Raw genomic sequence first — 24,193 nt, forward strand, 5'->3', positions numbered from 1 at the left:
CATCTCCTGCACTGGCAGGCAGGTTCTTTACCACTAGTGCCTATCCTACATATATGTAAATACATACATGCACAAACACACACAGAGACCTTTTTTTCCATCGCCAGTCTTTCTCAATTATGTCATCTGAAATTAATAAATATTGACTCTTCCCATACACACATATTATGCTCAAATACCTTTAGGTTAAATTCCCAGCTGTTATCAGCATTAAGGGTGCAATCAAAGACAGCCCCTCACCAAACCCTTTCCCCTGACAGGTGAAATATTAGGTACTTTGAATCATTTCCACTTCAAAAAGGTTTTAAGAATTGCTTACTGGTCTCCTCTGACAAAAGTCTTTTGAGCCTTTAAGAGAGTATTTTATTTTTTAAAAGACCAAAAACACAATTTCGTGAAAAAGTGATTTCAAAATGAAGCCATTCAAATTCAGTCTAAAAATCTAAACTCTGGCCCAAGTTGGGGTCTCAACAAATTTTTAAATTTAAATTAAAAAAAATCATGCCTGCCTATAACTCCCCGTGACTCCTCCTTCATCTTTATTTACGTCCTTTCACTTACCACATCCCACAACTACTTTGTGATTTCCTTTGTTTATAACCCAGAAATGTAATCTTTGTTAACAATCATAAGACTTTAAAGTTTTCCTAGCTCTAGCACATATATGAGATCATTTAACACCCTATGAAGTATTCATCATTGATGTTTAATATTCAAGTAGAACATTGAGGCTCAATGACATCAATGGTTTCATTCAAAAAGTAGCAAAGAAGGATAAGAATTCATGCCATTCTAAGATGCAAATGCTTGGACTTACTCCAGATTCTCAGAATCAGAAACTCGAGGGATAGGGCCCAGCAAGCTAGCTTTAACAGGCCCTTAAGTGACTCTGATGCTCACTCAAGTGTGGGAACCACTGACCTACAAGATGCCACACAGTCTGGTGGAAGACTGACCTCATTGAGTTCAGCTCACCACCTCGTCCACTCTGCTCTAACCACTCTGGCCTTCTTTCTACCTATTAAATACTCCAGGCTGATGGCTAACTCAGGAATGTTTCGCTTGTTAGTCCCTCTCCTGGGAATGCATTTCCTGAGGTCTTGGTATGGCCTATATCTTTCCATCTACAGGTCTCAATTAAGACGTCATCTCCTCAGAGGAGCCTTCCCTAAATACCTTATCCAAAGTCATCTTCCTCAATACCCTGTGTCAGTACTTCCTCTTCTTCACAACAGTTATCACTGTGAGGACTTTGCCTCTAACCTCTTAGGGTCTGTACTTGAGGCCTGTGAATTAAATAGACAAAAGACAGATTAACAGGAGAAAAAGGCACACATACTTAATTGACATTTCTAATTTTATGTTGAGGGGGTGCTATACAGAAAAGAAGTAAAACTCCAAAGTGGTGGGTAGACTCAGGGGCTTGGATACCATTTTAACAAAAGAGTGATAAATTGTGGAATAGTAACTAGTCAAAGGAAAAGGGATTTGTGAGAAGGTAAATATATGGGGGAAGTATTGGTAGATAAGGATTGTTTGGTAAGGTTTGTTATGCTGACTCAAGTCAGTGCCATCTCCAGAGATGAGTCATCACTGGTGATTAAGAGTATTCTCCTCTTTCTCATATGTGAAAAGGAAACACCTTTACAAATGGAAATGCTTTTAGGCAGAAAGGGAGAGGGCAAAAAGATCCTCCCATGTCTGTGCTGTGTTTAGTCATGTCCAACTCTTTGAGACTGCATGGACTGTAGCTCACCAGGCTCCTCTGTCCATGGAATTCTCCAGGCAAGAATACTGGAGTCAGTTGCCATGTCCTCCCCTCCAGGGGATCTTCCTGACCTAGGTATCAAACCCACGTCCACGCCGAGTCTTCTGAATTGCAGGCAGATCTTTAGCACTGAGCCACTGAAGAAGCCCCATCCCATTGTCTATGGTTTCTTAATTGCCTTCAGCTCAAAATAACCCTCATATCAAAGTGCCATATTTTGGGATGACGTATTCCAATCCCCTTTCCCACCTTAAATTTTCTTATTAAGTTTCATTTCTTAAATTGTTGTGTCCTCAACACTAAACTGTAAGCTCTATGAAGGCAGGGACCTTACCTGTACTGCTAGTTCAATAGTTATTTGTTGAATGAACTGACTTAGATCTGTCTCTGCCCAAGTATTCCCCCATGTATGTCTCACCTCAAGTAATGTATAAAGTAATATTGCTGTAAATCAGTTGGGGCCTCCCTGGTAGCTCAGCAGTAAAGAATTCACCTGCCAATGAAGCAGACGTGGGTTCGATCCCTGGATCAGGAAGATCCCCTGGAGAAGGGAATGGCAACCCAGTCCAGTATTCTTGCCTGGGAAATCCCATGGACAGAGATGCCTGGCTGGCTACAGTTCATGGGATCACAAACAGACACGACTGAGTGACTAAAAAACAACAAAATCAATTGGATAGGTTTTTCCTTCTATCTCTAACTTAAAGAGGCAAAAATTCGTGGAAAAAATATTTGCAAAATAAAAAAAAATATTTGCAAAATAAAATGACATTGAAAAAGCCACTTCTAAAGAGAAGCTGGTATGTGCCTACTGAAGGGATTAGAACATGCCACTCCAAAATCTGCCTCTTTGGCGTATGCATTATTTTGAGTCAATTGAGAACCAGTAGACAAAGGGAAAGTTCTTTATCTCACCTTCTCTGCCTGAAAATAGAGTATAAATTTTCCCTTTTGTAAAGGAAATTTACATTTATAGAGGAAATTTTCTTTCATAAAGCAGTCTCCCAACAGGAAGAAAGCTACTTCTCAGAAGACAACTTAGCATCTCTTATCTGCATATAAGACAACCCTTATTTACCACACACTTCCTCCCCTCTCCTTCCCATAATTTATTTCCCCTGCCCAGAAGCCCAAAACTCCTGTCCCATTGTTTAGCCTAAGATGGTATAATAGCCTCAATCACCTGGCCACTCACTTAAGCTACATTTTTCTTTGTGAATTCTCATGTGTACACACAAAATTAAAATTATTTTTTCTCCTGTTAATTAATATTTTATCAATTTGATTCACAGGCTCCAGGAGGGTGGAGGGGGGGAGATTTTTCTTGCCCTATACTATCATGAAAAATTTTTTGCAAGAAATGTTTGGGGTTAGATTAATAAAACTCAGTTTGTCCCTTTGAATTTATCAAGTGGGAGATAACCTTCCTTCTCAGTCCACTACTAGTGGATATTTCATTATCAGAAATGAAGAAGACAATTTTTTAATCAAGATCACCATTGAAACAGGAAGGAAGAGGGCAGGGCACAACCCTTAAAGAATGTCATAGCTGTTGTGGCTATGACGTAAAGATGATATCCCAAGATGGCCGAAGATTTGACTTCCAGTAGACCTTGAACCTCATTATAGGCTTATTGTAATGTATTAATATATGCTAAATGACACACCCACCAGCAACATGACAGTTCCAAGCCTGACTATAAAAGGCTAAACATTGGGCAATGGCCCAATTTCTGGAAATCCCTGCCCTTCTTCAAAATAGTTTGTGTAATCATTAGACTGTCATTAGCCTATCAAATCACCCGGCCCATAAAAACTAACCAAGCCATATTTAGGGGCCACTCTTTTTTTTTTTTTTTAGTGTTTTATTTATTTATTTTAATTGGAGGCTAACTACTTTATAATATTGTGGTGGTTTTTGCCATGCATTCACATGAATCAGCCAGGGCTGTACCTGTGCTCCCCATCCTGAACTTCCCTCCCACCTTCCTCCCCATTCCATCCCTCAGGGTCATCCCAGTACACCAGTCCTGAGCACTCTGTCTCATGCATTGAACCTGGACTGGAGATCTATTTCACATATGATAATATACATGTTTCAATGCTGTTCTCTCAAATCATCCCACCCTCACCTTCTCCCACAGAGACCAACAGTCTGTTCTTTACATCTGTGTCTCTTTTGCTGTCTTGCATATAGGGTCATTGCTACCATCTTTCTAAATTCCATGCTATGCTAAGTCGCTTCAGTCGTGTCTGACTCTGTGTGACCCCATGGACAGCAGCCCACCAGGCTCCTCCATCCACAGGATTCTCCAGGCAAGAATACTGGAGTGGGGTGCCATTTCCTTCTCCATCTAAATTCCATATATATGTGTTAATATACTGTATTGGTGTTTTTCTTTATGACTTACTTCACTCTGTATAATAGGCTCCAGTTTCATCCACTTCATTAGAAGTGATTCAAATGCATTCTTTTTAATGGCTGAGTAATAGTCCATTGTGTATATATACCACAACTTTCTTATCCATTCGTCTGCCGATGGACATCTAGGTTGCTTCCATGTCCTGGCTATTGTAAACAGTGCTGCGATGAACACTGGGGTACACGTGTCTCTTTCAATTCTGGTTTCCTCGGTGTGTATGCCCAGCAGTGGGACTGCTAGGTCGTATGGCAGTTCTATTTCCAGTTTTTTAAGGAATCTCCACACTGTTCTCCATAGTGGCTGTACTAGTTTGCATTCCCACCAACAGTGTAAGAGGGTTCCTTTTTCTCTGCACCCTCTCCAGCATTTATTGTTTGTAGACTTTTTGATAGCAGCCATTCTGACTGGAGCGAGATGGTACCTCATTGTGGTTTTGATTTGCATTTCTCTGATAATGAGTGATGTTGAGCATCTTTTCATGTGTTTGTTAGCCATCTCTATGTCTGCTTTAGAGAAATGTCTGTTTCGTTCTTTGGCCCATTTTTTGATTGGGTCGCTTATTTTTCTGGAATTGAGCTGCAGGAGTTGCTTGTATATTTTTGAGATTAATTCTTTTCCAGTTGCTTTGTTTGCTATTATTTTCTCCCATTCTGAAGGCTTAAGGGCCATTCTTGCCTTCTGAGACAAACCACAGTCTGTCTATGGAATGTGTATCTCTCTAAATAAATCCACTTCTTACCTATCACTTTGCCTCTCACTGAATTCCTTCTGTGCTGAGACATAAAGAACCTGAGCTTCATTAAGTTCTAAGACCAGATGTGCAATCTTAATGACAAAATCATGGGTTTGAGGACTTCCCTGGTGGTCCAGAGGTTAAAAATCTGCCTGCCAATACAGGGGACACAAATTCAATCCCTGGTCCAGGGGAGATTCCACATGCTATGGGGCAAAAAAAGCACATGCACCGCAACTACTGAGCCCATGCTCTAGAGCCCACGAACTACAGCTACTGAAGTCTGTGTGCCTCAGAGCCTGTGCTCCACAACAAGAGAAGTCACCACAATGAGAAACCTGTGCACCCCAACAAAGAGGAGACTCCACTGGCCACAACTAGAGAAAAATCTGAACACAGCAACAAACACCTAGTGCAGCCAAAAATAAATTAATTAAAATCTTAAAAAGACAATTAAAAAGTTTTTATTAAAAAAAAGATAGTGGGTTTGAGTCCCAGCCCATGGGTTCAAATCCCAATCAGTTTTGGCTGGATTCAAATACTATCTGAGTTAGGCAGTTTCAATGTTAAACACCCAGGAAGGTCCCTCTGATTCCAACACTCTCCAAAAATCATCCTCTTCAACATCATCATTAGCTTTGACATTGTTGTCCAGTGCTCTGCACTGATAATTCTCTTTTCATTCACATATCTAGCTTCAGATTTGTTTTTCACTAAATGGGAACCTATTGATCTTCACTGTTTCTGTATGTGAAGTAGAGATAATAGCTGCTTTTGAATTGAAAGTGCTATAGAAAGGAAAGGTATTATGTCATCATTATATTATTTTTCAAAGACATATGCATGGGAGAAGGGGCAGATGCTTCTGTTTCCTTTAAAGATTCCCTACAAGCCATTCTCCATCATCTATACCCACGACATGCATTGATTTTACATAGAATCAAGTAAGATTGATTATTCCTATAGAGACCAAACCTTAAGTATATGAGAGAAGCTAGAAATTCAAGTCAGAACTTGTGTTCAGGGAGGATCTGAAGAAAATGGACATCAAAAAGCTAACTCAAAGTGTAGCCACGGACCATCTATCACTCAACAGCATTGTTCATCTGAGCATGCTTCATTAAGTCAGTTATATCATTAGGTAACAAAGTAAAACAAATTTCTATCATGGATCACTGCATCAGAAATTCTCCTTTGAGATATACTCTTGCAAGGGCCAACCTATTCCCCCTGCACAGACTGGAAACCTCTAGCAACTTGGTGATTCTCTTGTTGTTACTAGGATTCTATGGTGCCAGCTACTGTGTCTATGTAGCAAACAGAAGTCTGGAGTTCTCTCCAAGGCCCTACATTCTCCATAGCCCCTGCCTAACCTGCAAAAAAAGAACAACTATATTCCAAGAAAGTAACTTGGATTCTGAAAAGACATGATGCAGTGTCTCATTAGACTCCATTTCTATGGCCAGGATTTGTGTCAGGGCTTACAAGGCTCACAGCATGTCATGATCCTTATTCATAACAGCACACCACATAAGAACTGGGACAGAAAACCGCAAACGTGATTTTAATTTACAGGACGGTTGTGAAGTCATAATCGTATATAATAACACCTTGTAAAATAATGTCACTCCTGTCCCCTTAGGAGCCTTATGTACATTTCTTTCTGCTCAGCTCCTATACTGCAAAATAGCACTGAGCTTTCCTTTTCTCACCTTAGCAGAAGGAGCAAAAGAAATTTTGTCCTCACTGTTCCTGAGCCAGCTCTCCAGAGTGGAAGTCCTTGTATTAGTTTTCTATCATTAAGTAGGAAATTGCCACAAAAGCAGCAACTTAACATAAATCAAGGATCTCGCAGTTCTGTAAGTCACGCACAGTGTGGCTGGCTCCCCGCTTAGGGTGTGACATGGTTGAAATTCAGGTATTGGCCTAACTGGCCTTTTGTCTGGAGGCTCCGGGGACAAAATCTACTTCCAAGCTCATTTTAGTTGTTGGCAAAATTCAGTTCCTTGTAAAGCTGGAGGACTGGGGTCCCCATTTCCTGGCTGGTTCTCAACCAGGGGGCCATGTTCTACTCTTAGAAACACATCCACATAACTTTTTACTGCCTTGACTCTTTTTTAAAATCATTTTTTAATTGACATATACTTAATTTACTATATTGTGTTAGCTTCAGTTATACAGTAAAGTGATATTCTTTTTCAGATTCTTTTTCAAAATAGTCTATTACAAGATATTGAATATAATTCCATGTGCTATACCGTAGGTCCCTGTTGTTTATCTATTTATATATAAATAGTAGTGTGTATATGTTAATCCTAAACCCCTAATTATCCACCCCACCCCACTATTATTTCCTCTGGTTTGTTTTCTATGTCTGTGAGTCTATTTCTGTTTTGTAAATAAGTTCATTTATATCATTTTTTTAGATTTCACATATATAAGTGATATCATATATTTTTATTTTTCTGCCTTGATTCTTTCTTATGCTTCAAATCTCTGCCCTCCTCATTGGCAGCCAGTCAGAAGACACTATTTGCTTGTAAGGGCTCACCTGATGAGGTCAGGCCCACCCAGGACAATCACCCTTGCTATATAACATCAGCATAGGAGTAATATCATATTCACAGGTTCCAACCACATTCAAAAGACAAAAGATTATACAAGAGTAAGGTTTATGGGGAGCCATCTTAGAATTCTGCCTACCACAGCACAAAAGGATAAAGGTGACAGAAATAGTGAATGTGGGCAAGCAGTGGGTATAACAAACCTCCAAGGTCATTTCAAAAGCACAAAGCCCTTCAGCTCCCTCATTGCTCCAAGCCTGCTTATCACTCATTTTAGAGAACGATACTGAACTCAGAGCACAGTGAAGGTAGTAACAGTTTCTCTAAAAATTGTGTTTCCTAGGGGAGTTTCCTCAAGGCTTCCTAATTCAGGAGATCCTCTAATGTTTACCTTGTCACAGCTTATTACAAGGGGCTCTCAAAGTCTTTTGTTGTGTTTTCTACAAGATGCCAACTTTTAGATGGCACTGTATCTTCTTCATTGATATCTCCCCACAGTGCCTGTAGACAGTAAGTTCTAAGTGCATGTCTGCTAAATGGATGGCATGCAATAATGACACAACTGTATTATGATTCTCCCATGATATACTTCTGTTTGATCATGTCTGCTGGCTTCATTAACCAATGTTTTTACCAATCTGTGTGGTATTTATAGGGGCTTCCCTGGAGGCTCAGGAGTAAAGAATCCACCTGCAATGCAGGAGATGTGGAAGATGAGGGTTCAATCCCTGAAATGGGAACTTCCCCTGGAGGAGGAAATATCAACCAACTCCAGTATTCTGCCTGAAGAATCCCATGGACAGAGGAGCCTGGTGAGCTACAGCCCATAGGGTCACATACAGTTGGACACGATTGAAGGGACTAAGCATGCACCCATGCACGTGGTATTTATAAAACTCCTTTTAGATCAACCAGCATTTATAACATGTCTATTATGTGTAAACTTTTGCAGGAGATACAAAAAACAATGAAGATGAAATCCCTCTCAAGAAGACTGAACTCTTTAGAAAAAAAAAAAAAAGGAGCTTGCTCTCTGATAGGAAAGACTGGTATATAAATAACATGTATTTGACACCTCAACTCCCCTGATTTAAACTTTCAGACAGCCCCCAGTTGTACTTGGGTTAAAATCCAAAATCCTTGCTGTGGTTTTCAAGGCCCTGTATGACTTGGTCTGCACTTCCCCCTTTAGCCATACTTCATTATGGTCCAGCCATAGTAGACACATGTCTTGTTTTATTGAAGTATAGTTGATTTACAATGTTACTTTCTGGTATACAGCAAAGTGGCAAAGTGGTAAAGAACCCACATGCCAGTGCAGGAGACTAAGGAGACACGGGTTCGATCCCAGGGTCAGGAAGATCCCCTGGAGGAGAGCATGGCAACCCACTCTGCTATTCTTGCCTGGAAAATCCCATGGACAGAGGAGCCTGGTGGGGTACAGTCCATAGGGTTGCAAAGAGTCAGACATGACTAAAGTGACTTAGCACACATGCATATATATATATGGAATCTTTTTCAGATTCTTTTCCATTATAGGTTATTATAAGAAATTGAATATAGTTTCCTGTGCTATACAGCAGGTCCTTATTTATCTATTTTATATATATATAGTAGTGTGTATATATATAGTAGTGTGTATATGGAGAAGGCAATGGCACCGCATTCCAGTACTCTTGCCCGGAAAATCCTATGGATGGAGGAGCCTGGTGGGCTGCAGTCCATGAGGTTGCTAAAAGTCAGAGATGATTGAGCAACTTCACTTTTCACTTTCACGCATTGGAGAAGGAAATGGCAACCCACTCCAGTGTTCTTGCCTGGAGAATCCCAGGGACGGGGGAGCCTGGTGGGCTGCCGTCTACGGGGTTGTACAGAGTTGGACACGACTGAAGTGACTTAGCAGCAGCAGCTGCAGCAGCAGTGTGTATATTAATCCCTTTCCCCTTTGGTAACCTTAAGTTAGTTTTCTATGTCTCTGAGTCTATTTTTATTTTGTAAATAAGTTCATTTGTATCCTTTTTTAGATTCTATATATAAGTGATATCATATGATATTTGTCTTTCTCTGACTTACTTCACTTAGTATAATAATCTCTAGGTCCATCTATGTTGCAGCAAATGGCATTATTTCATTCCTTTTTATGATTGAGTAATATTCCATTGTATATGTACTGTATTTTCTTTAGCCATTCATCTGTCAATGGACATTTAGTTTGTTTCCATGGTTTGGCTATTGTAAACAGTGCTGGTATAAACACTGGGGTGCACATATTTTTTTGAATTAGAGTTTTAGTCTTTTCCAGATGTATGCCCAGAAGCAAGATTGCTGGATCATATAGTAGCTGTATTGTTAGTTTTTTGAGGATTGGCTGTACCAATTTACCATTCCTACCAACAGTGCAGGAGGGTTCCCTTTTCTCTACACTCTCTCCAATGTATATTATTTGCAGACTTCCTGGTGATGGCCATTCTGATCTGTGTGAGGTGATACCTCATTGTAGTTTTAATTTGCATTTCTCTAATAATTAGTGAGACACATCTATTTTTAGATTCAAGGCCTTTAAACCAGCAGTGCACTGGTGAGTGCTAATAACTGCCTCTCCAGAAGAAAAATAAACAAATCTGATTTGTACTATTTGACAATTTTTATGGTGTAAATACTCCCATCATGGCCAATTTTAAGTCACTAATGTAAAATCAACCAAATTACGAAAGTGCTGATAATTAAACAATCAGCCCTTGAGAGTGGGTTTGAGTCAACACCCACACATGACTGCTTTAGACATATTATTCCTTCTTGTCCTCCCCTGTAGTAGGTTTAATAGTGTTCCCCCCAAATTCATGGCTACTCAGAATCTCAGAATGTGAACTTCTCTGGAAATAGAGGCTTTGCAGTTAAGTATCTTGAGACAAAATTATGCTGGATTTAAGGTGGGCCCTAAATCCAATGATTGACGTCCTTACAAGAGGAGAGGAGACAGAGACACACAGAGAGAAGGCTATGTGAAGACAGGGGCAGAGACTGGAGTTATGCTGCCACATGCCTGTGAATGCCTGGGGCTACCAGAAGCTGGAAAAGGCAAGAAAGGATTCGTTCCTAGAGCCATCAGACAGAGCCTAGCTTTGCTGCACCTAGATTTCTGACTTCTAACTTCCAGAACTGCAAGAGAATAAAATTCTGTTGTTTTAGGCCACCCAGCTTACAGTATTTGTTATGGCAGTCCTATCAAGCTAATACTTCCCCCAAATTTTATCTTGGATAATTCTTCTCCATCCTTCAACCTTCGACTAAAATACCACTTCCTCAGAGACGCCTTTCCTAACCAAATCAGAACCCCCATATCTATTTTCATTATGCTTTTCTTCAGAGCCTGGTGGGCTACAGTCCATGGGATCGCAAAGAGTTGGACACAACTGACCATTCATGCACACTTCATCTTCTCAGTCATTAAACGTTGGATGTTCCCAAAGCTTAGTCCTCAAACCTCTTCTCTCTATCCACATCTACTTCGTTGGTGATTTCATCTTGTTGCATGCCTTTAACCACTACCTATAATGCTGATAAATCTCAAATTTATTTCTGCTCTGGACTATAGGCTTGTATATCCAAATGCCTACTTGAAATCTCTACTTAAGTGTCTACTATAGTGCTTTATTCCTTGATCCACCTGCAGGTTACTGGTGCATTCGCTTTCTGAAAATTCAATGAGCATGCTCAACTCAGTGCTCTGTGATAACCTAGAGAGGTGGGATGAGGGGGAGGGGTACAAGAGAGGCTGAAGAGGGAAGGGATATATCTATACTTATGGCTGATTCACATTGTTGTACAGTAGAAACTAATACAAACTGTAAAGCAATTATCCTCAAATTTAAAAATGTTTAAAATGAGCATTTTTCTGTTGGAATATGATATTAAAATTATTTTTAAAGTAAAAAATTGCTAACACATCCAAAACAAAACTCCTGATCTTGCCCCCCTCACCTGCTCCTTGCACCACATCCCCCATCTTGGGATTTGACAATTCTGTATTTCCAGATGTTCCAGGCAGAAATACAGGAGTCATCATTGATTTCTGATACTCCATGTCCAATCCCTGGTGGCTCGGAGGGTAAAGAATCTGCCTGCAGTGCAGGAGACCTGGGTTCAGTCCTTGAGTTGGGAAGATCCCCTGGAGAAGGGAATGACAACCCACTCCAGTATTCTTGCCTGGAGAATTCCATGGACAGAGGAGCCTGGTGGGCTACAGTCCATGGGGTTGCAGGGTCAGACACGATTGAGTGACTTTCACTTTCCTCATGTCCAATCCACCAATTCTGCAACTTTGCTCTACCCACAAAATATATCCAGAAGATGACCCCTTCTCACTACTTCCCAGGGCAAGCCACCATCATCTCCTCTTCACCGTTTGCCTGCCAACAGCCTATTCTCAACACTGCAGCCCTGTCACTGCTCAGCTCAACACCTTCCAGTGGCTTCACATCTCACCAGAGTAGAAAGCCAAGTCCTTTCCATAGCCCAATTTTCTCTCCTGCTTTCCCCCTATCTCCCTCTATGTTTCTGTCCTCTTTGTCCTTCAAACATGCCAAACACAGTCTTGTCTTAGGGCCTTTCTTCCCTCTGATTGGAATGCTCTTACTCAAAATATATGCATGGCTCACTTCCTCCCTTCCTTAAGATTTTTGCCCAAATGTGACCTTCCCACCAAAGCATTCCCCAATTACCCAATAAAAAATCATAACCCATCTCTTTCCAGTACTCCCTAACTCTTACCTTATTTTGTCTTCCTCTCAACCGTTACTCATTTATTCACTAGAATATAATTTCCATGTTATTGGAGACTTTGTCTATTTCATTCACTTCAGTCTATTTCATTCACTGTTCTATCCCCAGGCCTAAACCAGTACCTAGTACATAGTAGGGGCTCAACAAATAAATGAACTCAGACAGGAAATTTAAATTAAGTACCAGAATACATGTGTAATAAAACAACCTTGAAAATACTGAAGAGGAAGGAATCTATTCCAGTATCCATGTAAGGGTAGAAATCAATAATGCCTCACAAAGGAACTAGTATTTGAACATAGTCATAGAACATCTGTAGGACTTCCATTCTCTGAAAAAGGATAAGATGCATTCCATAATTTCTTTACAAGCAAAAATATAATAGTATTACTTGAATAAAATCCAAAAATAAACAAAAAGACTAAAAGCAACTGTCTCATTATAAACCAGGGCCTTTCCTTACCAATTGTGGGACTAGTTGAAAATACAGGGCAAAATTTATGTTGGATTAAAAAAACTCATTGTTTTGCCATACATCAACATGCATCTGCCATGGGTGTACACGTGTTCCCCATCCTGAACCCGTCTCCCACCTCCCTCCCCATACCATCCCTCTGGGTCATCCCAGTGCACCAGCCTCAAGCTTCCTGTATCCTGCATCCAACCTGGACTGGCGATTCATTTCTTATATGATATTATACATGTTTTAATGCCATTCTCCCAAATCATCCCCCCCTCCCTCTCCCACAGAGTCCAATATTGTAAAGTAAAAAAATAATAATAATAAAAATAAAAAAAATAAAAAGCTCATTGCGAAAAAAAAAAACCTCATTGTTTAATATATCATTCTTAATAGAATCCATTTTAAAGTAATGAGTTTACTAACTTAACTGTCAAAATAGAAATGTGTTAAAATTAGATCAGCAATGCCTCCCAAACTTCAGTTGATAAGCCTGCCTCAATCTGGTTTCAGCTTATTCTAAGCCTATGGTTATAGGAAAGCAAGTTTTTTGACTTCTGGCTTGAAGAACACTTTCTTATAATAACACTAGATTTACTAAAAAAAAAAAATCAAATAACATTTATAAACATGTCTATTCTACTAAACTAAGATTCCTAAACCTAACACTATAAAGGCACACTAAAGTGACTTAAATTTTCTATGTGCTTTGTGTATGTAACCTGTAAATAACAAAGTGGAAACTGTAATATCAACATTTATTTCTTGTACTATTTGTAAAAAAAAAAAAGGTAAAATATAAGACTGAATGACTCTGAAGTAGAATCCAATTAATAAACATATCACTTCAAAATTTAACACTGTTTGGGCAGCCAAAGGGAATGAAAACTAAGGTAAACTTGTGCAGAAGATAAAGACCTGTATTCTGATTTTCTGGTCTTGGCTTTGTCACTTCTTAGCTTGGGTAAGTCACTGGGCCTCATTTGATCTACACTACTTACAAAGTCAACTCCTGTTCTCATGTTCTATCTGTAGAAGGTAATGCATTTGGAATTAAATCAAGTAGGCATTACGGAAGCTTAAATGTTTTGAAATGCTGGTACAGAAAATCATACATTTTCCCAAGGTAATCTGAGATTCAAGAGGAAGTTATTTTAATTACTACAGATTCAGAGTTTGACGTGCCTATGGCCTTACACCATGGGTCATTGTTTCCCCTTCTAAATTCTTCCCACATTGAACTATGGAATGTGCATCACTCAAGTTTTGAAATAACCAATTTACAAACCAGGTAAGTCAGCTGTGAATCTGAGAAGCCCTATAAGATTCAAATTAATTAAATAATACCAGTCTACCTTCAATGAAATCCAAGTAAAATTATGAGCTTTCTGTTTTTCTCCTAGGAGAAGAAAGGAAAAAAACAACAACACTTTATCTTATACCCCTAACAAATTCCTTCTTAACTAGTGTTGAATCATGGATGGGGGTATTATTATTATGCTTCTCTTTCCATCTGCTTAGAGGACAGCACATGCAGCAGCCTGAAACTTGACCTCAGAGACTGGTTTCTATATGATCCTGTAAACTGTGCCTGGGACAGTTTGGTTACACACATTCATGAATCATGTGGCTATCACTTTCCCCGTCACAGCAGATTAACATCAGGAAATTGCCATGGGAACCCTCTTGTCCCATCAAACTAACAAGATCCAATGTAGATACTGGGTACCTGTCTGAATTGAGTTCCCTGGGAGTGTTTCTCTTTTCTCCTCTAGCCTCTGTCTCCCCCCAGTGAGAGGTGGGCTTTGTGTGCCCCATATACCCCAAGACTTGCACATCTGTAATGCATTCCAAACCCAGGAGACTTACTTCCTAGCCTTCCTGATGTTTAGATTTGAACTGGGATCTTTGAAACCTAGAAGTCTCTTCTTGATTATATTAACTTAGGAATTCCAAATATTTTAACCAAGGTGTACCGCAGGAGTAACTTTAACACGGAGAAAAAGACTTTCCCTGGATGCCAGTAAACCTAGGGTCATGCCAGTGGCTTCAACATGCTGAGGACTCACTCTGGAAATTCCAAGGATGCTTCTGGAGGGCTGTTTGTGCTACAGAAGATCCTGAAGAGATACAGGTCACTGACAAACTGCCTAGGTCTGGAAATATTCAGCAAACTTGCAGGCTTTTGTTTTTGAGTTAAGAATATGCTTGGAAAAGTGCATCATTCAGCTCTGAAACAGAATGATATAGGCTCTAAATAGCTCCCATGACAGTTTGTCTTGGAAAAGAATGCATTTCACAGACATACTCAGGGATTCCATTTTCAAGAGTTCTTATAAGCTGGTAAGAACTGCTCACAGAAGATATTAGAAAGAAAGAAACAAAAAGCAGGGGAAAATCTTTCAAAGGCAATCCTGAGAAACTGAATTTGAAGTTCTTAGGGAAAAAAATCACTGCCATCATTGCAACCACAGATTTGTTGGAGAAGAGAAGGTCAGGCTTAGGGGGAACATCGATTCACTTCAAAAACATAACACAAACATCAATATCAGTAGCACACGTATTTGCTTAAGCTCACTAGCAGCAACTGGGGTGACCTTTATTGAGAATTAAATGGCCACAACAAATACTCAATGGCAACTTTCTCGGCAAGTGGGACCAAATAGATCCTCGGGATCCAGCTACTGTTCTTACCCTCAAGAAAGCTCCAGAAGACTGCAAAACACAGAGCACACTGGTCAGGCCATTTTGGAATTCACAGATATTCACTGCTATCTGACTTGACAAGGCTTTTTGGAAATCACAAAATCAAAATAGTTAGAAGGAGAGTTCTTTGTCTACACACAAGTGTCCAACAACTGTAGGTTGAAGCACTGTCCACAGAGAAGACAAAAAACAAAATAATTTTTCTTTCCCCATGACACAGATTCTGAGGGCAATATTTTGACCTTGGACTATTAAAATGCCAGGGAAGAAATAGTGATGGCAGTTCATGGGTAGGGGTGAGGTTTGAGGAGATAAAGAGAAGATATGAGTCCAAACATCAGAACAAGCAAACAATAAAGCCTTACTTTTTCCAGAAACTATTCTAACGTATGCCAGGTTTCTTGACTCCAGAACTAGGCATGCAAGAATTCATTCAAAAGTAGAAAACAACCTATCCCCCACCTGATCATAAATTCCAGGAAATGCCAGGCACTCTGATTATTATGGCCCATATGCCGCAAAAGCATTAAAACACAGACCTGGTTCAGTTACAGGGAACACAGCTTTGTGGAATGAACACCAGAGTATGTCCTGGCTTGACTGTTCTCTTTTAAGTGATGCTAGGCAATTTGCTTGGAGAAGGCAATGGCACCCCACTCCAGTACTCTTGCCTGGAAAATCCCATGGATGGAGGGGCCTGGTGGGCTGCAGTCCATGGGGTCGCTAAGAGTCAAACATGACTGAGAGACTTCACTTTCACTTTTCACTTTCATGCATTGGAGAAGGAAATGGCAACCCACTCCGGTGTTCTTGCCTGGAGAATCCCAGGGACGGGGGTGCCTGGTGGGCTGTCGTCTATGGGGTTGCACAGAGTCGGACATGACTGAAGTGACTTAGCAGTAGCAGGCAATTTGCTTAGGTCTTTCTGTGTTGTAACTCTCCAAGTGTAAGAAGCGAAAGAGGAGAGAGAGAAGGAAAGTAAGAAATTCTCCTGCTAATCATTTAGAGATGCTGTGAGAATTGACAAATAGCATCTTTAGAACACCGAGAGACTCCTGGAAGCCTGATGTGGGGTATCTCCCAGGACTTCAAGCCTGGAGTTTGGCCCACATCACCATAGGACTGCACAGAACCTAGAATGTGGAGAGGTTCACACTACAAGCTTCGTCCTTCAGCAAGTCCAACTTGTAAATTACAGTTCATTGGTATTTCCTGATGTTCCTTGTGTAGGAGGTAAAAGCTGACTGCTTGTTTTAAAAATAATTTCCTAAGGAAGATTTTTCTAAAATATCAACGCATTTTAATTGGAGAAAGGAAAGGAAGGGAAACATCTCATTCAGTGATAAATGGATTGATTCAGTTACTTGTTTCACAAACATGTATGGAATAGCTCCAAGGTGGCAGAAACTCTGATAGACTCTGGCAAAGCCAAGGCAAATGAGGCAGGACTCTGGCCTCAGTCTATGGTCTCATAGGAGAAGAAGATGATGAGTGAGCCTGTGATCTAGCACTGTGCTCAGGTTAAGACCCAGTGTTATGAGAGTCCATTGTGGCCATATCTAAACTGTACCAGGGTTGGGAATTCCCTGGCATTCCAGAGTTTAGGACTTCACACTCTTGCTATTAAAGGCCCAGGTTTGATTCCACATCTGGAAAGTAAGCTAATTGGCATGGCCAAAAAATATATATATATATATATACTAGGGTTTCTAGAATAGGGTATACCTTTAGCTGGATGGTAAAGACACATAGGAATTAGATTGAGAAAAAGGAAAGTATATTCCATGCAGAAGGAGTAGCACTTGCAAAAGTAAGTGTGAATCAGCTTTCCTACAATGTAGAGAAATATGCAATGAGATATATACGAGGTGCACCTAAGGAAGAGTAGGCATTCAACAAATGGGTGAAACAAATGGCAGAGAACCAGTGAAAGAGCTAAAGAGCTGGGCAGCTGGCAGGGCGGGCATAAGTGTCTCTGCTCATCCAGGAGGCCCTAGTGTTTATGGCTGGAAGGGGGACAGGCAGGATGACTAACAGAATTGCAACCTTGGTCCTCCCACCTTAGTCCTCCAACTGTAGTTCTTGCCCTGGCATCATATTCTTGCCCCAGAATCACTGATTTTTATAAGGTTAATTGAGAATCCTGGGACTGAATTATGTGTAGATTCACAACAGTAGAACTGTAGAAGCTATGCAGATCTGCTAGACAGTGTGAACACCCTTAAATAAAGAGATACAGCCAACTCTGTATGCAGTGGACTGAGAGCTTAGAGATTATGCTTTGGTGAGCTGGAGCAGTTACTCTCTAAGAACACTAATGAAAACCAAACATTTATTGAATTCTCACTAGATGCCAGGTACTATGATTGCCCTAAGGATATCCAATGAGTTAAAAACAGTCCTTTGCTCTCAGTGACTTCTGAAAAAAATCATTTAAAAAAAAAAGCAAGCTCTTGCCCAACCTCTAATTAACACATGAAGTTTCTGTTTTTAGTATTTTAAGGATAGTCATTTCTCTTAGTTGGGCAGTCTGGAAAAGGCATTTAGATCAAAGAAAATCGATATATTCACAGTTCCAGGAGAGGAAGCTAGAAAAGCCAAGTGTCTGCTGCCCCCATGTGGCCAGAGTTCATCCTTTGCTTCCCTCAATCACATGAAAGTACATCAGTAGAATTGTGAAATTTAGAATTGTGGACAATGAGGCTACAGTCTTGGGTAAAGGGGGAGAAGGAAATGGCAAGCCATTCCAGTATTCTTTCCTGGAGAATCCCAGGGATGGGGGAGCCTGGTGGGCTGCCGTCTATGGGGTCGCACAGAGTCGGACACGACTGAAGTGAGTTAGCAGCAGCAGCAACAGCAGCAGTAGCTTGGGTAAGGGGCTTCTCCTTTTCCATGTTCCTGATAAAATCTAATGACAAAAATTGAAAAATTAGGCATTTTGGATTAACACATATACACACTTGCTCCTTGGAAGGAAAGCCATGACAAACCTAGACAGCATATTAAAAAGCAGAGACATCACTTTGCTGACAAAGGTTCATACAGTCAAAGCTATGGTTTTTCCAGCAGTCAGGTACAGATGTGAGAGTTGGACCATAAAGAAGGCTGAGCACCAAAGAATTGATGCTTTCAAATTGTGGTGCTGGAGAAAACTCCTGAGAGTCCTTTGGACTACAAGGAGATCAAACCAGTCAATCCCAAAGGAAATCAACCCTGAATATTCACTGGAAGGACTGATGCTGAAGCTGAAGCTCCAATACTTTTGGCCACTTGATACAAAGAGCTGGCTCACTGGAAAAGACTCTGATGCTTGGAAAGGTTGAAGGCAAAAGGAGAAGTAGGTGGCAGAGGATGGGATGGTTAGACAGCATCACCAACTCGATGTACATCAATTTGAGCAAAGTCTGGGAGAGAGTGAAGGACAGAAGGGCCTGGCATGCTAGAGTCCATGGGGTCCCAAAGAGTCGGGTACAACTCAGAGACTAAACAGCAACAAAAAATACACACTACTATATATAAAATGGGTTTCCCAGGTGGCTCAGTGGCAAAGAATTCACTTGCCAAGCAGGAGATGTGGGTTCAATCCCTGGGTCAGGAAGATCCCTTGGAGAAGGAAATGGCAACCCACTCCAGTATTCTTGCCTGGAAAATCCTATGGACAGAGGAGTCTGGCAAGCTGCAGTCAGTGAAGTTGCAGAGTCAGACATGATTTAGTGACTAAACAACAACAACATATATAAAATAGATAATCAATCAAGACCTACTATATAGCAAAGGAAACTATAGTTAATATTTTATAATAATCTATAAGGGAAAATTTTTGAAAAGAATATAGATATGTACAACTGAATTACTTTGCTATACACTTGAAACTAACACAACATTGTAAATCAACTATAGTACTTAAACTGTTAAAAATTGTTTAATTTTTAAACAATTTAAATTTTTAAATTCCAGAAAGTTTAATTTTTAAACTCCAGAAAAGCCTAAGAGATTCCAGTAGTAAATTCTGGTTTATCTTTTTAACTTGAAGGCCCTTGCTCTGGCATTCTAAATTACATAAGTTTCTGAGATATCCAAACTGGTAAAACAGTTCATGTCCAGGAATTCAGTAAGCAAATTCTACAAGTTACTTCAACCAGTGTCTTAGCTATGTGCTGTGAGAGTTGTGAAGAATTTCAACCAAATTTCATATTGGTTATCCTCAGGTCTCTTTCAAATAATCTCTCCATCCTACACTCACTCCTTAAAAACCTGTAATGGAATGGGTTTAGCCAAGCAAATACATTTGTTTTTCTCCACTCAGAGGACAACAACTACTGAATCAAATTATTTATTTTCTTGGGCTCCAAAATCACTGCAGATGGTGACTGCAGCCATAAAATTAAAAGACGTTTGTTCCTTGGAAGAAAAGTTATGACAAACCTAGATAGCATGTATTATAAAGCAGAGACATTACTTTGTCAACAAAGATCCATATGGTCAAAGCTATGGTTTTTCCAGTAGTCATGTATGGATGTGAGAGTTGGATCAAAAGAAAGCTGAGCACCGAAGAATTGATGCTTTTGAACTGTGGTGTTGGAGAAGACTTTTGAGAGTCCCTTGGACTGCAAGGTGATCCAACCAGTCCATCCTAAAGGAAATCAGTCCTGAATATTCATTGGAAGGACTGATGTTGAAGCTGAAACTCCAATACTTTGGCCACCTGATGTGAAGAGCTGACTCACTGGAAAAGACCCTGATGCCGGGAAAGATTGAAGGCAGGAGGAGAAGGGGACGACAGAGGATGAGATGATTGGATGGCATCACAGACTCGATGGACATGAGTTTGAGAAAGCTCTGGGAGTTGGTGATGGACAGGGAAGCCTGGCATGCTGCAGTCCATGGGGTCACAAAGAGTCGGATATGACTGAGCGGCTGAACTGAACTGATTTATCTCAAGCAAATAATTTCAGTATCTTCCACCTGGAAGAGAAAACAGAGACAAAGAAAGAGACAAAGAGACAGAATGACTAGGAAAACTTCTATTAATGGACTTATATGTAAACTACTCAAAAGTAACGACTACATGTAGCCTTTCCATTATGTCTTTCCCTACACTACTATAATGGAATATATATTTGGAGAGAGACTGCTCCATAATGAGAAGAGAGTTCAGGATACTATTAATATGACTTGAATCCACATTTTCCAAGAAGAATTTTTAATTTTAAGATCAAGCATGAGACATAATTCAATTCAAGCACATTGAATATACTTCTATAAATGAAATTAGCTTAAAATACTACATTTGCAGATCTGTTTCTTCAGCTAAATGTCAGGCACCTCGCACCTTGTGGGTAAGAATCATGCCTGCTTTGACTTTTTTAAAAATAGGCTTATTGATGAATAATTTATATGTCACAAATTCACCCTTTTTACATGTACAGTTCACTGATTCCTAGTAAATTTATAGAACTGGAAGACCAGCCACACAATCTAGTTTATTTCCATCACTCCAAAAAGATCCTGCATGATGCTTGCAAGACCCACTCCAATTCCTCCTAAGCAACCATTAAACTGTTTTTCATCCCTATATATTTGCCTCTTTTGGACATTTCATATAAATAGAATCATGCAGGGACTTCTCTGGTGGTACAGTGGTTAAGACTCTGTGCTGCCAATGCAGGCAGTGCAGGTTTGATCACTGGTTGGGGAACTAAGATCCCACGTGCCATGCAGCATGACAAAAGATTATACAAAAAATTAAATTAAATCATATAATATATGTTATTTTGTTTCTGGCTTCTTCCTTTTAGCATGTTTTTGAGGTTTATCATATTATCCCATGTATATGTACTTCATTCTTTTTTATATAACACATTTTGTATTCATATTTAAGTTTATGGACATTTGAATTCTTCCCACTTTTTGGCTATTATGAATAATGTTGCTATGAACATTGCAGGTCAAGATATAGTCTCTCTATGTTATGTTTTCATTTCTCTTGAGGAGATACCTAGAGAATTGCTGAATTTATGGTAACTTTATTTAAGAAACAGCCAAATTTTTTTTTTCCAAAGTGGTTTATCCCATTTTATAGTCTCACCAGCAATGCTTGAATGCTCCAATTTCTCCACATTCTTACCAACATTCTAACAGGTATAAAGTGGTGTGTCATTGTGGTTTTTATTCGCATTTCCCTAAAGATTAATGAATGTTGAGCATCTTTTCATGTGCTTATTGGTCATTTGTATGTTTTCTTTGGTGAAATGTGTATTCAAAAGTTTTGCTTACTTTTCAATTTAGTTGCTTTTTTATTATTGAGTTATAAAAGTTTTCATACATTCTGGACACTGTCATTTGCCAGAAATACAATTTGCAAATATTTTTTTCTGGTCTGTGGATTGTCTTTTCAATTTCTTAATGTCCTTTGAAGCATAAAAGTTTTATAATTTTGATGAAGTCCAATTTATTAATTTGATCTTTCATGTATTTTGCTTTAGGTGTTATATATTAGAAAATTTTGCCTAACCCAACATCACTAAGATTTTATCCTGCATTTTCCTTTAAAAGTTTTACAGTTTTAGCACTTACTTACACTTAGGTCTACAAGCCATTTTGACTGAATTTTTATGTATGTTGTGAGTTAAGGGTACAAATCTATCCTTTTGCATATGGATATCAAATTATCCCAGCACCATCTGTTGAAAAGACTATCCTTTCTCCATTGAATTTCCTTGGTACTTTTTTATTGAAGTATAGTTGATTTCAATATTCATTATCTTCAAGTGTACAACACAGTGGTTCCATTTTTTTTTTATAGGTTATACCCCATTTAAAGTTATTACAGGGACTTCCCTGGCCATTCACTTCACCTTCCAATTTCAATCCCTGTTCAGGGAGCTAAGATCCCACATGCCTCCTGGCCAAAAAACCAGAACATAAAGCAGAAACGATATTGTAACAAATTCAATAAAGACTTTAAAAGTGGTCCACATTAAAAAAAAATTAAAATGAATTGAGAGAGCAGTATTGAAATATATATATTACCATGTGTAAAACAGATAGCTAGCAGGAAGTTGCTGTATGACACAAGGAGCTTAGCCTGGTGCTCTGTGATGACCTAGAGGGGTGGGATAGAGGGATGGTAGACTCAAGAGGGAGGGGATACATGTATATTTATGGCTGATTCATGTTGTTGTATGGCAGAAACCAAGACAACACTGTAAAGCAATTATCCTCCAATTAAAATAAATTTTAAAAAATAATTTAAAAAATAAAGTTATTACATAATAATGGCTATATTTCCCTGTGACGTACAATATATCATTATTGCTTATGTATTCTATATATAATAGTTTGCATCTCTTAATCCTGTATCCCTGTCTTACCCCTCCCCATTCCCTCTCCCCATTGTAACCATTAGTCTGTCCTCTACATCTGTAAGTCTGTTTCTGTTTCATTATATTCATTCATTTTTTTAGAATCCACATATAAGTGATAACATAAAGTATTTGTATTTTTCTGTCTGACATATTTCAGTAAGCTTAATATGTTCAAGGTCCATCCACATTGATGCAAGTAGCAGAATTTTACTCACTTTCATGGCTGAGTAATATTCCATTGTGTACATATACCATATCTTCTTCATCCATTCATCAGTTGATGGACACTTAGGTTGCTACCATATCTTGGCTATTGTAAATAGTGCTGCTATGATAGCATCACTGACTCAATGGACATGAATTTGAGCAAAATCCAGGAGACAGTGGAGGACAGGGGAGTCAGGCATGTTACACTCCATGGAGTCACAAAGAGTCAGACACGACTTATAGACTGAACAACAACAATGATGACTGGGGTGATCAACAATGCACTTTTTCAAATTAGTGGCTTTGTTTTTTCAGATATATACCCAAAAGTGGAATTGTTGCAGCATATGATAGCTTCATTTTTAGTTTTTTGAGGACTCTCCACACTTGTTTTCCATAGTGGCTGCAACAATTTACATCCCCACTATAGATGTACAAGAGCTCCTTTTTCATGTACAAGAGCTCCTTTTCCTCCTTATCTTCACCAACATTTGTTACTTGTAGACAAATATTGAACCACCCTGGAATATCCCACTTGATCAAGTATGTGCTGTGCTTAGTTGCTCAGTTGTGTCCAACTCTTTGCGACTCCATGGACTGTAGTCCACCAGGCTCCTCTGTCCTTGGGGATTCTCAGGCAAGAATATTGGAGTGGGTTTCCATGCCCTCCTCCAAGGATATTCCCAATCCAGGGATTAAACCCAGATCTCCCGCATTGCAGGTGGATTCTTTACCAATTGAGCCACCAGGGAAGCCCCAAAATACTGAAGTAGGTAGCCTATCCCTTCTCCAGGGGTTCTTCCCAACCCAGGAATCAAACCAGGGTCTCCTGCATTACAAGCAAATTCTTAACCAGCTGAGCTACCAGGGACCCCAAATCAAGGTATATGATCCTTTTAATATATTATTGAATTCATTTTGCTAATATTTTGTTGAGGATTTTTGCACCTACCTTCATCAAATATATTGGCATATAATTTCTTTTTTTGTATGTCTTTATCTGGTTTTGGTATCAGAGTAATAGTGGCCTTATAGAATGAATTTGGAAGTATTCCATCCTCTTCAGTTTTTTTTTTTTTTTTTGAATAGTTTGAGAAAGACAAGTATTAGCTCTTCATTGTAGGTTTGGTAGAACTCCCCTGTGAAACCATCCAGGACTGGACTTCTGCTTGCCGAGAATGTA

Source organism: Bubalus bubalis, chromosome X (assembly GCF_019923935.1).
Source record: "Bubalus bubalis isolate 160015118507 breed Murrah chromosome X, NDDB_SH_1, whole genome shotgun sequence".
Classification (NCBI taxonomy): domain Eukaryota; kingdom Metazoa; phylum Chordata; class Mammalia; order Artiodactyla; family Bovidae; genus Bubalus; species Bubalus bubalis.